At 36.7% G+C, this 10,111-nt stretch overlaps 1 protein-coding gene and 2 long non-coding RNA genes across 6 annotated transcripts in view; all 3 read right to left on the bottom strand.

The window, feature by feature from the left end:
• zeb2b (zinc finger E-box binding homeobox 2b) overlaps nucleotides 1-420 on the bottom strand; it is an 87,228-nt gene extending 86,808 nt beyond the window's left edge. For all 4 annotated transcript variants that reach the window (XM_015017447.1, XM_015017450.1, XM_015017449.1 and 1 more), the window contains exon 1: nucleotides 102-420. The gene's annotated coding sequence lies outside the window, so the exon portion shown is untranslated. The remainder of the gene's footprint in view (nucleotides 1-101) is intronic.
• A 1,824-nt stretch (nucleotides 421-2,244) lies between these two features.
• Nucleotides 2,245-4,489, bottom strand: LOC106936439 (uncharacterized). The gene is made up of 2 exons (XR_001422135.1): nucleotides 2,800-4,489; nucleotides 2,245-2,726 (listed from the first exon to the last, which is right to left on the bottom strand). It is a non-coding gene; the product is annotated as an uncharacterized LOC106936439 (long non-coding RNA).
• A 1,140-nt stretch (nucleotides 4,490-5,629) lies between these two features.
• Nucleotides 5,630-7,651, bottom strand: LOC106936440 (uncharacterized). The gene is made up of 2 exons (XR_001422136.1): nucleotides 7,576-7,651; nucleotides 5,630-5,816 (listed from the first exon to the last, which is right to left on the bottom strand). It is a non-coding gene; the product is annotated as an uncharacterized LOC106936440 (long non-coding RNA).
• Between the last annotated feature and the right edge of the window lie 2,460 nt (nucleotides 7,652-10,111).

Raw genomic sequence — 10,111 nt, 5'->3', positions numbered from 1 at the left:
CCGGGAAAGTTCAAATTCAAAAAAAAATCGAGGGAAAAAAATAGGAAAAAAAAAAAAAAAAAAAAAAAAAAAAAAAAGACAAGAAAGAAAGTCGAACCTACCTGCTTGTTTTTTTTTTTTATTTATTAAATGGAGGCGTTAAAGACGCGACTCTCAGATGGGAGCTGCCGAGGAGGGATGATGGCGAGCGGATCCTTTTCCACCGGTGATAATAATAAAGCCTTAGAAATAAAAGCCTCAGAAATAGTTGGGAGGAGGGAGGGACCGCTATTCCTGCTAGGGCAGGTTTACAACTGATGTCTTACACCCACTCCAGGAAACAAACCTGGGTAGGGACTGACGTGTTACGCCTCTTCTAATGACATTTTTTTCTCTCTCCTCTCCTTCCACCTCCTTTTCTCTGCCGTGCGGAACACAGAGGAGGAAGAAGGAGAAGCCCCCTGAAACGCACGCCACCTATCTTCACGGGAGGGGATAATTGAGGAGAGTCAAACGTGAGCATCTTCTGGGTTGAAGTTGTTTTTTTTTTTCCTTCTCTCTCTCTCTCTCTCTCTTTCCCTCTCTCTCTCTCTCTTTCTCCTCCTATCCGTTCTTTCTTGTTTTCTCGGCTTCGGCAGAAGAAATGCGGCTCTTTATTTTTGCAGAATCAGACGGGAAGCGGCTGGACTCGCGTAAGGATCTTTTTTTTCTCCCCCATTACAAATATGCATTCTGTGTATTTTAATTGATTTAAAAATGTTTATTTGCGTATCAGCGCACCTGCGTTGCGTCACCTGGATGCCAGGTGCGGCCAGGTGCGCCTCCAGGTATTTTCCCGCATGCAGAAATTCAACCAGAATCTGTGCAAACTTTATTGATTTCCTGACGCAGTTAATGCGGAGGAATTCAAGAAACTGCGGAAAAAAGTGGGTGAAATGTGGAAGTGGAGCGTGTTGGTGCTGCTGTGAGTGAATAACGCGCAGAGCGGAGCGGCGCAGCGCGCGGCGCAGGCTCCACCTTTGCGGCGTCCTGATTGGTTATGTAAATAAAGCGTTATTGTGTCCTGTCCTCCTGCAGCTCGCCACTGTATGGCTAATTAAATCATCAATCAAAAGGGGGAACCAAGCAGATCGACGCCTCGCAACCCTGGAAACTAAAAAAAAAGAGAGAGAATTTATTCTGATTTAACTTTAAAAAAATATTTTACACTTAAGAGGAAGTGTCTCCACAAGGAGGGGGGATAAATAAGCTTCATTTACATTATTTTATTGATTAAATGAATTGATGAATTAGTTTTAATGCGTTTCTGCCTTTTTTTGTTTTTCTTTGTCTGTAGGTGTGAGCAGAGGCTCAAATAAGGGGAGGGGGCGACGGGGCAGCAGTGGCCACCTTCTGCCCCCCAACCAGAAATAAATTATATTTGGATTTAAAAGAGGAAAATCAATTCTGCAACTTTTATGTTTTTATTTTGTCTTTTAGAGGAGTGGTGTCAGTGAAGTTGACTTCTTTTTAAATTTGTTTTTAAAAAGCAAAGATGAGATTTGACATTTATTTATTAGTAATTATAATTTATGTTTTATTTTGTCATTCAGAGCGATTAGCAAGCTGCAACATTTATTTATTTACTTGAATGTATTTTTTTTTTTCCTGCTGGGGTTCGATTTCACCAAACTAAAAATACCCTGAATGCATCATTTTGATGTTTCCTCTGCAGCAGGAGACTCAGAAGGATTTGCATCCTTTGGGTAAGTTTGGATTTTATTTGATTTATTTTCTTCTTTTTTCTTTTTAAATGTTTTCATCCAAAACAAAGAGGATGAAGAGGAGGAGCGTCTGTCCTGGTGCTGGATGCAGTCCTGGCTGAATTATCGTCATGCGTAATTTACTGCCACGGAGCGCGCATGTAAACCAAGCGCACACACACACACACACACACACACACAGACACACACACACACACACACACAGGCTGGAGTGGCCTCCTCTGTGGGGCCACATATTCACCGTGAAAACGGATTACAGTGGCTGTGTGACCTATAGGGGGACCTTGTTCTTAATGAATATATGGCTTTAAATCAGGGGATTTGTTGACTCAGTTCTTTTTTAATAAAACATTCACATTTTGTTTTATTTCTGCAAAAAAAAAAGAGATGATTTTTTGTCTTATTCCTCTGAATAAAACCTGAAACCTTAAAAAAATGGCTTTTTTTTTTTCTTGGATCCTGTAAATGTCCTCTGTGTGTTTCTGCCTCTTGCGTTTTGTCGTTTTTTTTTTTCTCCGCAGCGTTGAACCTTCCAGGCGGCGCTGCAGAGAGGCAGCAGGGATGCTTCGCTGTCTTTTCGGTGGGGTTGCAGCTTCTGTCTGCGGGCTCGGGTTACGCAGCTGCTGCTCCGTGACGGAGCGAGTCGGCAGCAGAAACTCAGAACAAGACGCAGCTTCAGGATTTAAGCGACGAGCCGGAGGTCAGCACCTGCTGCAAGCAGCCTGGATTCGTCGCATTTCACCCATTTCTTGCTGCGGTTTGAGTCGGAACGGCTCTGGATTCGGACCCAGAGAGAGGATGCCGATGCATGCAGAGCCTCGGCACCTGAGCTGGGTTCTACACGCCGTGCATCCAACAGCTCAGCCGCCAGGCGTCCCTGATTATTGGCCTAATTTAGATCTGAGAGTCACGTGATGACGCAGAGCATCCAGCTATGAATTCAGGCTCCGTCCTGTCAGGAGGAATCAGACGCTTCTCCCAAACCTGTTGCGAGACGGAGGAGAGGTTTTTGAATTTAAAAAAAATTTCCTCAGAAATGTAAAATATTTCCGCTCACCTGAGGCGGAGCGTCAGCGTTTAATCCTGGATGAGGATTTCGACGGGAAAACGTTTCTGGCTTCCAGAGTCGTTTAAACAAACATGAGCCAACGCTTCGCTCTCCAGTCTGATCCGATTCCAAGCAAAAACAATGATTCAGCTTCTCCAGAGTCACAGAACCGAGTCTGAGCTTCAGCCCAGATCGCATCTGATCAGACGGTCAGCTGAGGTCAGGACCTTTTGGGTCAGGACATCAACTAAAAATGACACTTAATTCACCTTTTTCTCTTCCAAAAGAGACTTTACAGTGAGTACAGTCAACAATATGAAGACATTTCAGGTAAATTTACAGGTATTTACAACAAAACCCTAAAATAAACGATTCCACACCAAGTGAATTATTTTTGATTTGCACAAAAGAATAAAACTGAAGTAACAAATTATTTCCCCAAGTTACAGTTTGTAAATCCTGGATTTAGTTTTTATGAAGCATAATTAAAACCATTGAATTGATTATACATTTTCAGTAACTCTGCAGATAAATGTAAACTCATTTTAAGCAACTTTATAAGTAAATATAGAGGAGAATCTGGCGGTAAAACTCGTCATTTACCACATAATGTGGTGAAACAACTTTGACTTCCTTCATTTGCTGCAAACCAGTTCTTAACATCTTGATGTCACCATAAAGTTAGTAAATTCTAACAAACAGTGAACTATAAAACCAATAAAAACCGAATATTACAGGAAATTATCTCAACCGAATGCTGCAAATTCCTCTCTTTAATTCTTTTAACAACTTTACAGTCAATAAGTTCTGATTATATTCTAGAATATGAGGTCAGAAACAGTCAGTACGTACAGTTATAACTTTACATGAAGAAAATTAAACTTTTACAGACTTTTACATTATTCTGCATTATGGAGCCAAAATGGAAACGTAAAAATTTAGAATACATTCCTGCAGCTTTACGCTCAACTCATACAGGAAGTTGCATAATTTACTGCAAACCACTTAAAGGTGAGTGAATTTGTGGTTTTAATCTACAACAAGAAGCCAGAATAAAGCATAATTATTGATACATTTTATAAAACATTACATGAAATGATTGCAGTTTCAAAATAAAACTGAAAACTGCAGAGAAACTGCAGTTTCTCTGTAACTTTACAGTTCAGTTCTTGTTTTATCTGCGATTAAACAACAAAATAATCGATTTAAAGGATAATTTGTGACGCATTAACCCCCTTTTCTTAACTAATATTAAAAGATGTTGAATTCAACATGAACAAAAACAAAACAAGTCAATGTCAATCAATCAACCAAACAATATCATCATGTTTAAATTTATTTAGCACTAAACTGAGAAAGAAATTAAATATTTAGTTTGATTTGTTGTTTGTACGCTCTGGTTCTCCTGAACACTGCTCAGATTTCTTTAAAAGTAAAAATTTTAGTTTTTAAGCAAAAATGAATCAGAATCTCAGTAAGACAAAGATAAAGTCAAAGCTCATTTCTTGCTACATCAAGAACTTTAAAAGGTATTAGATCAATAAATCAGCAACAAAATGAATCATAAACTATTTAACTTATTAAAAGAAAAACAAACATATATTATTTAACTAGGGGTGGGCGACATGAACTTGAAGTTTTATCATGATATTCTGTAGTAGTATTGTGACAACAATAAAAATGATCATAAAAACAATTTATTACTTATTTATTTAGGTAAGTGTGTGGATGTGTCTGCCAATAAACACAAACAGAAACATTTCCAGTTGTAATATGATTCTTTAGGTCACATAAAAAATGTGATTTATGTAACTAAACTGCACACAGTAACTTATTTTAATCATTTTTTCTATTTTATTGATATTTATCGATACTCTCATGAAACAAACTGTGCAGAAAATAGCAAAACTAATAATCCAGACAATATGAACAGTTTAAACATCATTAATTAGAATTCATCAAATGGCAAGGAATTTATCATGATAAACGATACGATAAATGACCAGTCTTATAATTAATATAAAACATTGAACCAACAGTGGAGAAAATAGTAAAACTAACAATCTGGACAATATGGATAGTTTAAGCGTCATTAATTTGAATTTATTGTGACGATGATAAATCAAAATTCCTATCATGGCAAAAATTTATCGCGATAAATGATAAACGATAAATAATCACCCCTATCATTAACAATATAAAACATGGAACCAATTGTGGAGAAGACAGTAAAACTAACAATCCTGACAATACAGATAGTTTGAAAGTCAATCATTTCAATTTATCACAACGATTAATCAAAATTCCTATCATGACAAGAAATGTATCACGATAAATGATAAACGATAAATGCCTAAGCCTATAATTAAGAATATACAACATTTAAAAACAAAAATCAAATCAAGCCTGAGTAGCAGTTAATTGAAGACATTTGCAAAAAGTCAAATTATGATTTAATTTGCAAATCAAATTTAAATTAAAAAAAGCTTTAAGGGAAATTAAACATCGGCCTATTTCAATCACGTGGATTCGTTTACTTTTAAGATCACAGAACACCAGACATTACAGTCTCTACACTTTATAATTTGGTTCTGGGAACACGAGAAGTTATAAGGACTGAAAGTTTTCACGGAGTAAATACCAATTATCACGACTTTTTGTGATGTAGAAGCCAAACGCAGCCGATCTGACCACAGATGAAACCGGCAGGGAGGGACAGTTTGAAAATCTACTCCTACGATTCAAAGCAGCTGTCAAGCGGCTGCAGTTCAGCCTCTCGAGTGTTAAACCCTCAGCAAACAGTTTGTGTGTTTCAGCCCTGAAAGCAACTTTTCTCCTCTTTTTTTTTTTTTTAATTAAAGTAACGGTTGTTGTTCAGACGGATCGCATCTCCTCCTCGCTCTTGTTTGCAACTCCTCGACATCAAAACTCGGCGTCTCTCGGCGGGGCTCGGCTCTGTGATGGCCACGCCACAAAAACACCAGAGAATGACGGACAATTAAAGAGCGAGAGGCGAAGGCTGGACTCTGTGAAAACATGCAAAATGAATCTGGTTTACATTCGCCACGAGCGAGCGAGAGAGAGAGAGAGGCAGTGGAAAGAGGCGCTCTTCTCTGAGCAGTTTTGATCTCACTCAGTTTGGGAAGAAAGCTCGCCAGGAGAACAAGAACGCTGCAGAAACAAATGATCACTGCAAAAAAAGTATTGATTTTCATGTTGTTCTTGTTAGCTGAAAACTGAGCTGAGGCTTCTACAAATGACCACTTATCCAACTGAGGCTCTTGTAAAACAGACAAACATACGATGTTTTTTCTTTCCTGTAAAAAGAGGTCAGATGGTTTGTGGTTTCTAAAAGCACCAGGGTGGGAAACTCGACTGAGTACCTCAGATCTAAATGTCTGAGTTATTTTTGTCATTCATTATTCTCTGGCTTTTATTTCACGATTACTTAAAGGTGAAAAGCAGAAGTGGAGCCTCCTGCACAACCGACAAGAATGCAGCAAGTGGTTTCTGGATTCTAAGTCAACAACGAAACACTTTTCCACTTTTTCCAGCAGCCATTGTACAGCAGTAAAACCAGTTAATCAAATGTGCTGGAGCCCAGCGTGGGTTGCTAGGTAACGGGCGGAACTCTTCCGGGGTTGCTAGGTAACGGGTTGTCTCAGCTGATTTTTGACAATCCTTTCCGGACGTTTTGGAAACGACTCATTTTCCAGACACCAAACCTCCCACTGACTTATTTTTTTTTAACACCTGGGGTTCTTTTTATTAGCAGTAGAAACCCAGAGGGAAAAGCAAAAAAGTGCAAAATGAATTAATTTTGCATAATTGGTTCCCTTTAATCCTTTTGTAATTTGGTCTGTAAGTCATTTTAGTCACTAGCAAGTAGGACTGAAGCGACAGTGAGCTGGATGAATGACAACTATTAAAAATGTGCAGTTTTGTCAAATTAATAAGAAGATAAGAATGTTTTAGTTATGAAACAATCTGGAAAAGATAATATAATGAATATCAATATTTGTCAAAATTACGATTTGGTTAAAATACAATAAAAAGACGCCAAAAATTCAGCGAAGACAGAAACTAGCAGTAAAAATTAGCTGCCTGCAAAAAACAAAAATTTATGAGTATTTGATAACCTGTCCAGAAATGATAATAACTGCTTATTCAAATCGTTCAAACTCCAAATATACTTTAAAATACATTGATACGACAGTGGAAATAATTATTTCATCTTGTTTAGGAAGATTAAATAATTATTTCAGCTTCCCAAACGGCTTTTTCTTTCACATGTTTTACATTTTAAAAAAATTTAAATAAGAAAATCAGAGAAAAAGCAGATTTTCCAAAAATAATTTGGATTTATGTTCCAAAACAAAACAAAAAATCCAGAACAGGTGAATCTGCAAATAGACGGGCGTCCATTTAACATTATTATTATTATTATTATTATTAGTAGTAGTAGTAGCAATATATTTTTACCCATTTAAGAATTGAATACTACTAAAAGATGTGACTTTTATATTTACACAAGTATTTATCTTTTTTCCCTCTTTTAAATTTGATTTCTGATTTGATATTTTATTGTTTTTTCTTTATTTTTAGCTGAATGTTATTTTATTTTATACCGAGTGTTGATTGTTTTTGGGGGTGTTTGAACGTTTATCCTCTATGCAAAAACTCAATAAATATATTACAAAAGAACTTATTTGTGGATTAAGTTTCCAAAAAAAATGAGTTCATTCAGATCAACTGGAGTGGACAAAAAGGTCAACTTGTACAAACCTGAAGTTAAAGTTTTAGTTTCTTGTTGCAGAAGATGACCAGAGCACTGGAGGTTGCTGCTCCGTTACTCTGTGATCTAAAAACAATAAAAACAATAACTGATAAGACTGAACATCATCTGCCGGGCTGAGCTTGAATATCAGAGTAAGTGGCTGGTTCTTTGGCTAAACAATCACAGGAAAGATCCCGTCATGTTGGAAGCAGACACAAAGAGGCGTTTGCACATACAGAATACATAATGCGCGCCGTCTAACTGTCTGATCCCGTCACAGTCTCTGCATAAGTGCCACCAAAACAAATCCAGCACATTTACTGTACTCCACAAATAAAATGGTTCTGATTGGGATGCTGATAGATCCCTCAAGAAAACTTTTTACTCCAAGATGAAAAAAGGCGCCTTATCGCTCACTGAAATGAATAATTGACGGCGTCTCCGATGAATAATTAATCAAACATTTGAATAATTGTTGTAGCTCTAATCTCGACAGACATTTGCATATCTGCGTGCTCTTAATATCTGCCTGTGTATATGAGGTTAGATCCTCCCAGGACACGGAGATAGAATTAAAAGATTGAGCATCCATATGCACAAACCTTGACCCACTCAGCCAGAGCTGTCCACATGAACCAGATCAGCTCAAATAATGCGCTGCTAACAGAGGGAGAGAAATTTGTTTACCAAACTGGTATCGATAAGGTTGGAAAAACAAGATTTGCAATCATACTGCAAAACCTGGAAACCAAACACTCAATGGAATATGTAAACTTACAGGAGGATAATTATTTCACATGCTAATGTGGATGAAAACACAGCTCTGTTCTCTGTTACAGAGTCAGAATATGAAGTTAAATTATGTATCTTGAGTCCAAAATAGAAAACCAAAACTTTTAAAGCTGAAACTTCATCAAATAAGGTAGACCGATGGGTCAAATTAGATCCAAAAATGCTTGGAAAAGGAATTTTTACATCATTAAAGTAACTATACACAGCTGCACTAACGTTTAGGAGACAGAAGACATTATTTTAGCTAGCTTTAGCTTAGCTTTAGCCTAGCATCTCCAGATTCAGAACCAAACATGGAGAAGCAGCATTCAGTTTTTATTTCCTTTAAATCAAAGCTAAGCTATTTTTCAAATGTAATGTAAGTTGTTTTGTCTTTAATATTTCATATTTTCAGTACTTAGAATTCCTTTATTGCTGAAATGTGCAACCTTGTCAATCTTTTCACAAAAGTATAGCTTTGCACTAATTTCACTCATTTTAGCCAAATTAGCTTAGCCAATCTTTCATTAACTTAAGTTAGAGAGTATCTTACGTCTAATTTCCTGGACACAAGGAACAACTAAGTAAAATTTCACTTAGTTAATCTAATTTTACCTTATCTTAGTTTATCTTAATTTATTACAGTTTAGCTACGTTAGCATAGTGCACCTTAAATACCTTTGCACATCCTGGATTAATTTACCTTATTTTAACCTATCTTAGCTTAGTTTAATGTATCATCCTTGTCTCAGCTTAGCCTAACCCAGCTTAGTGTAGCTTAATTTAGTTTAGTATAACTTAGCGTAGCTTAGTCTAGATTATCTTAATTTATCTTGCCTAAATTTCTCTTACCGTGAATTAATCTAGATAATCTTAGTTTATCTTGACTTCTTAGTTTAGCTTTCCTGTGGTTAGCCTTCATTAGCTTAGAGTAGCTTAACTTGTTTAGCCTAACTTAGCATAGCTTAGTCCAGTTTTGCTTAATTTGTCTCATCTATGTTTCTCTGACTTTGAATTAATCAAGATAATCTTAGTTTAATCTAATTGCTTTACTTTAGCTTAGCTTTCTTGCGGTTAGCCTTCATTAGCTTAGAGTAGCTTAACTTGTTTAGCCTAACTTAGCATAGCTTAGTCCAGTTTTGCTTAATTTGTCTCATCTATGTTTCTCTGACTTTGAATTAATCAAGATAATCTTAGTTTAATCTAATTGCTTTACTTTAGCTTAGCTTTCCTGTGGTTAGCCTTCTTTAGCTTAGTGTAGCTTAACCTAGCTTATTTTATTTTCCTTATCTTAGCTCAGTTTACTTTCTCTTAGTTTGTGCTAACTTAAGGTTACTCTCACTTATTTAAATTAAATGTAGCCTTTGGTTATCTATCTAGTTTGGCCTAGGTTATCTTTGTTTTGTTAGGTTTAGCTTACCTCAGTACTTGTTAGATATTATTTATTTGCCGGAACTGGACTGAAATGTTTGGAAAATCTGAAGCAAACTCCACTGAATACTTTCACAAAGCCTGCAGAACTTCAAATTTAGACCACTTGGAAGATTTATCACATGATAATATCCAGCTAGTGATTCAAACATAATGAGCTCTTCTGTATTCAGTGTACAAACATATCTCACATAAAACTGAAGCCTGAAATGTGTTCATTTCACAGTTAAACCCATAAATTCACACTGTGTCCACCTAATGGTCAGCATCGTTCCTATAGGAGGGAGAAACATTCCCAGTGTGTGTGTGGCCAGGCGTGGTGGTGGCACTGCAACACAAACT

This window comes from Poecilia latipinna, unplaced genomic scaffold (assembly GCF_001443285.1).
Source record: "Poecilia latipinna isolate Pla-1442-1.1 unplaced genomic scaffold, P_latipinna-1.0 Scaffold2144, whole genome shotgun sequence".
In the NCBI taxonomy this organism is placed as follows: domain Eukaryota; kingdom Metazoa; phylum Chordata; class Actinopteri; order Cyprinodontiformes; family Poeciliidae; genus Poecilia; species Poecilia latipinna.
This window is presented reverse-complemented; position numbering and strand designations above follow the sequence as displayed.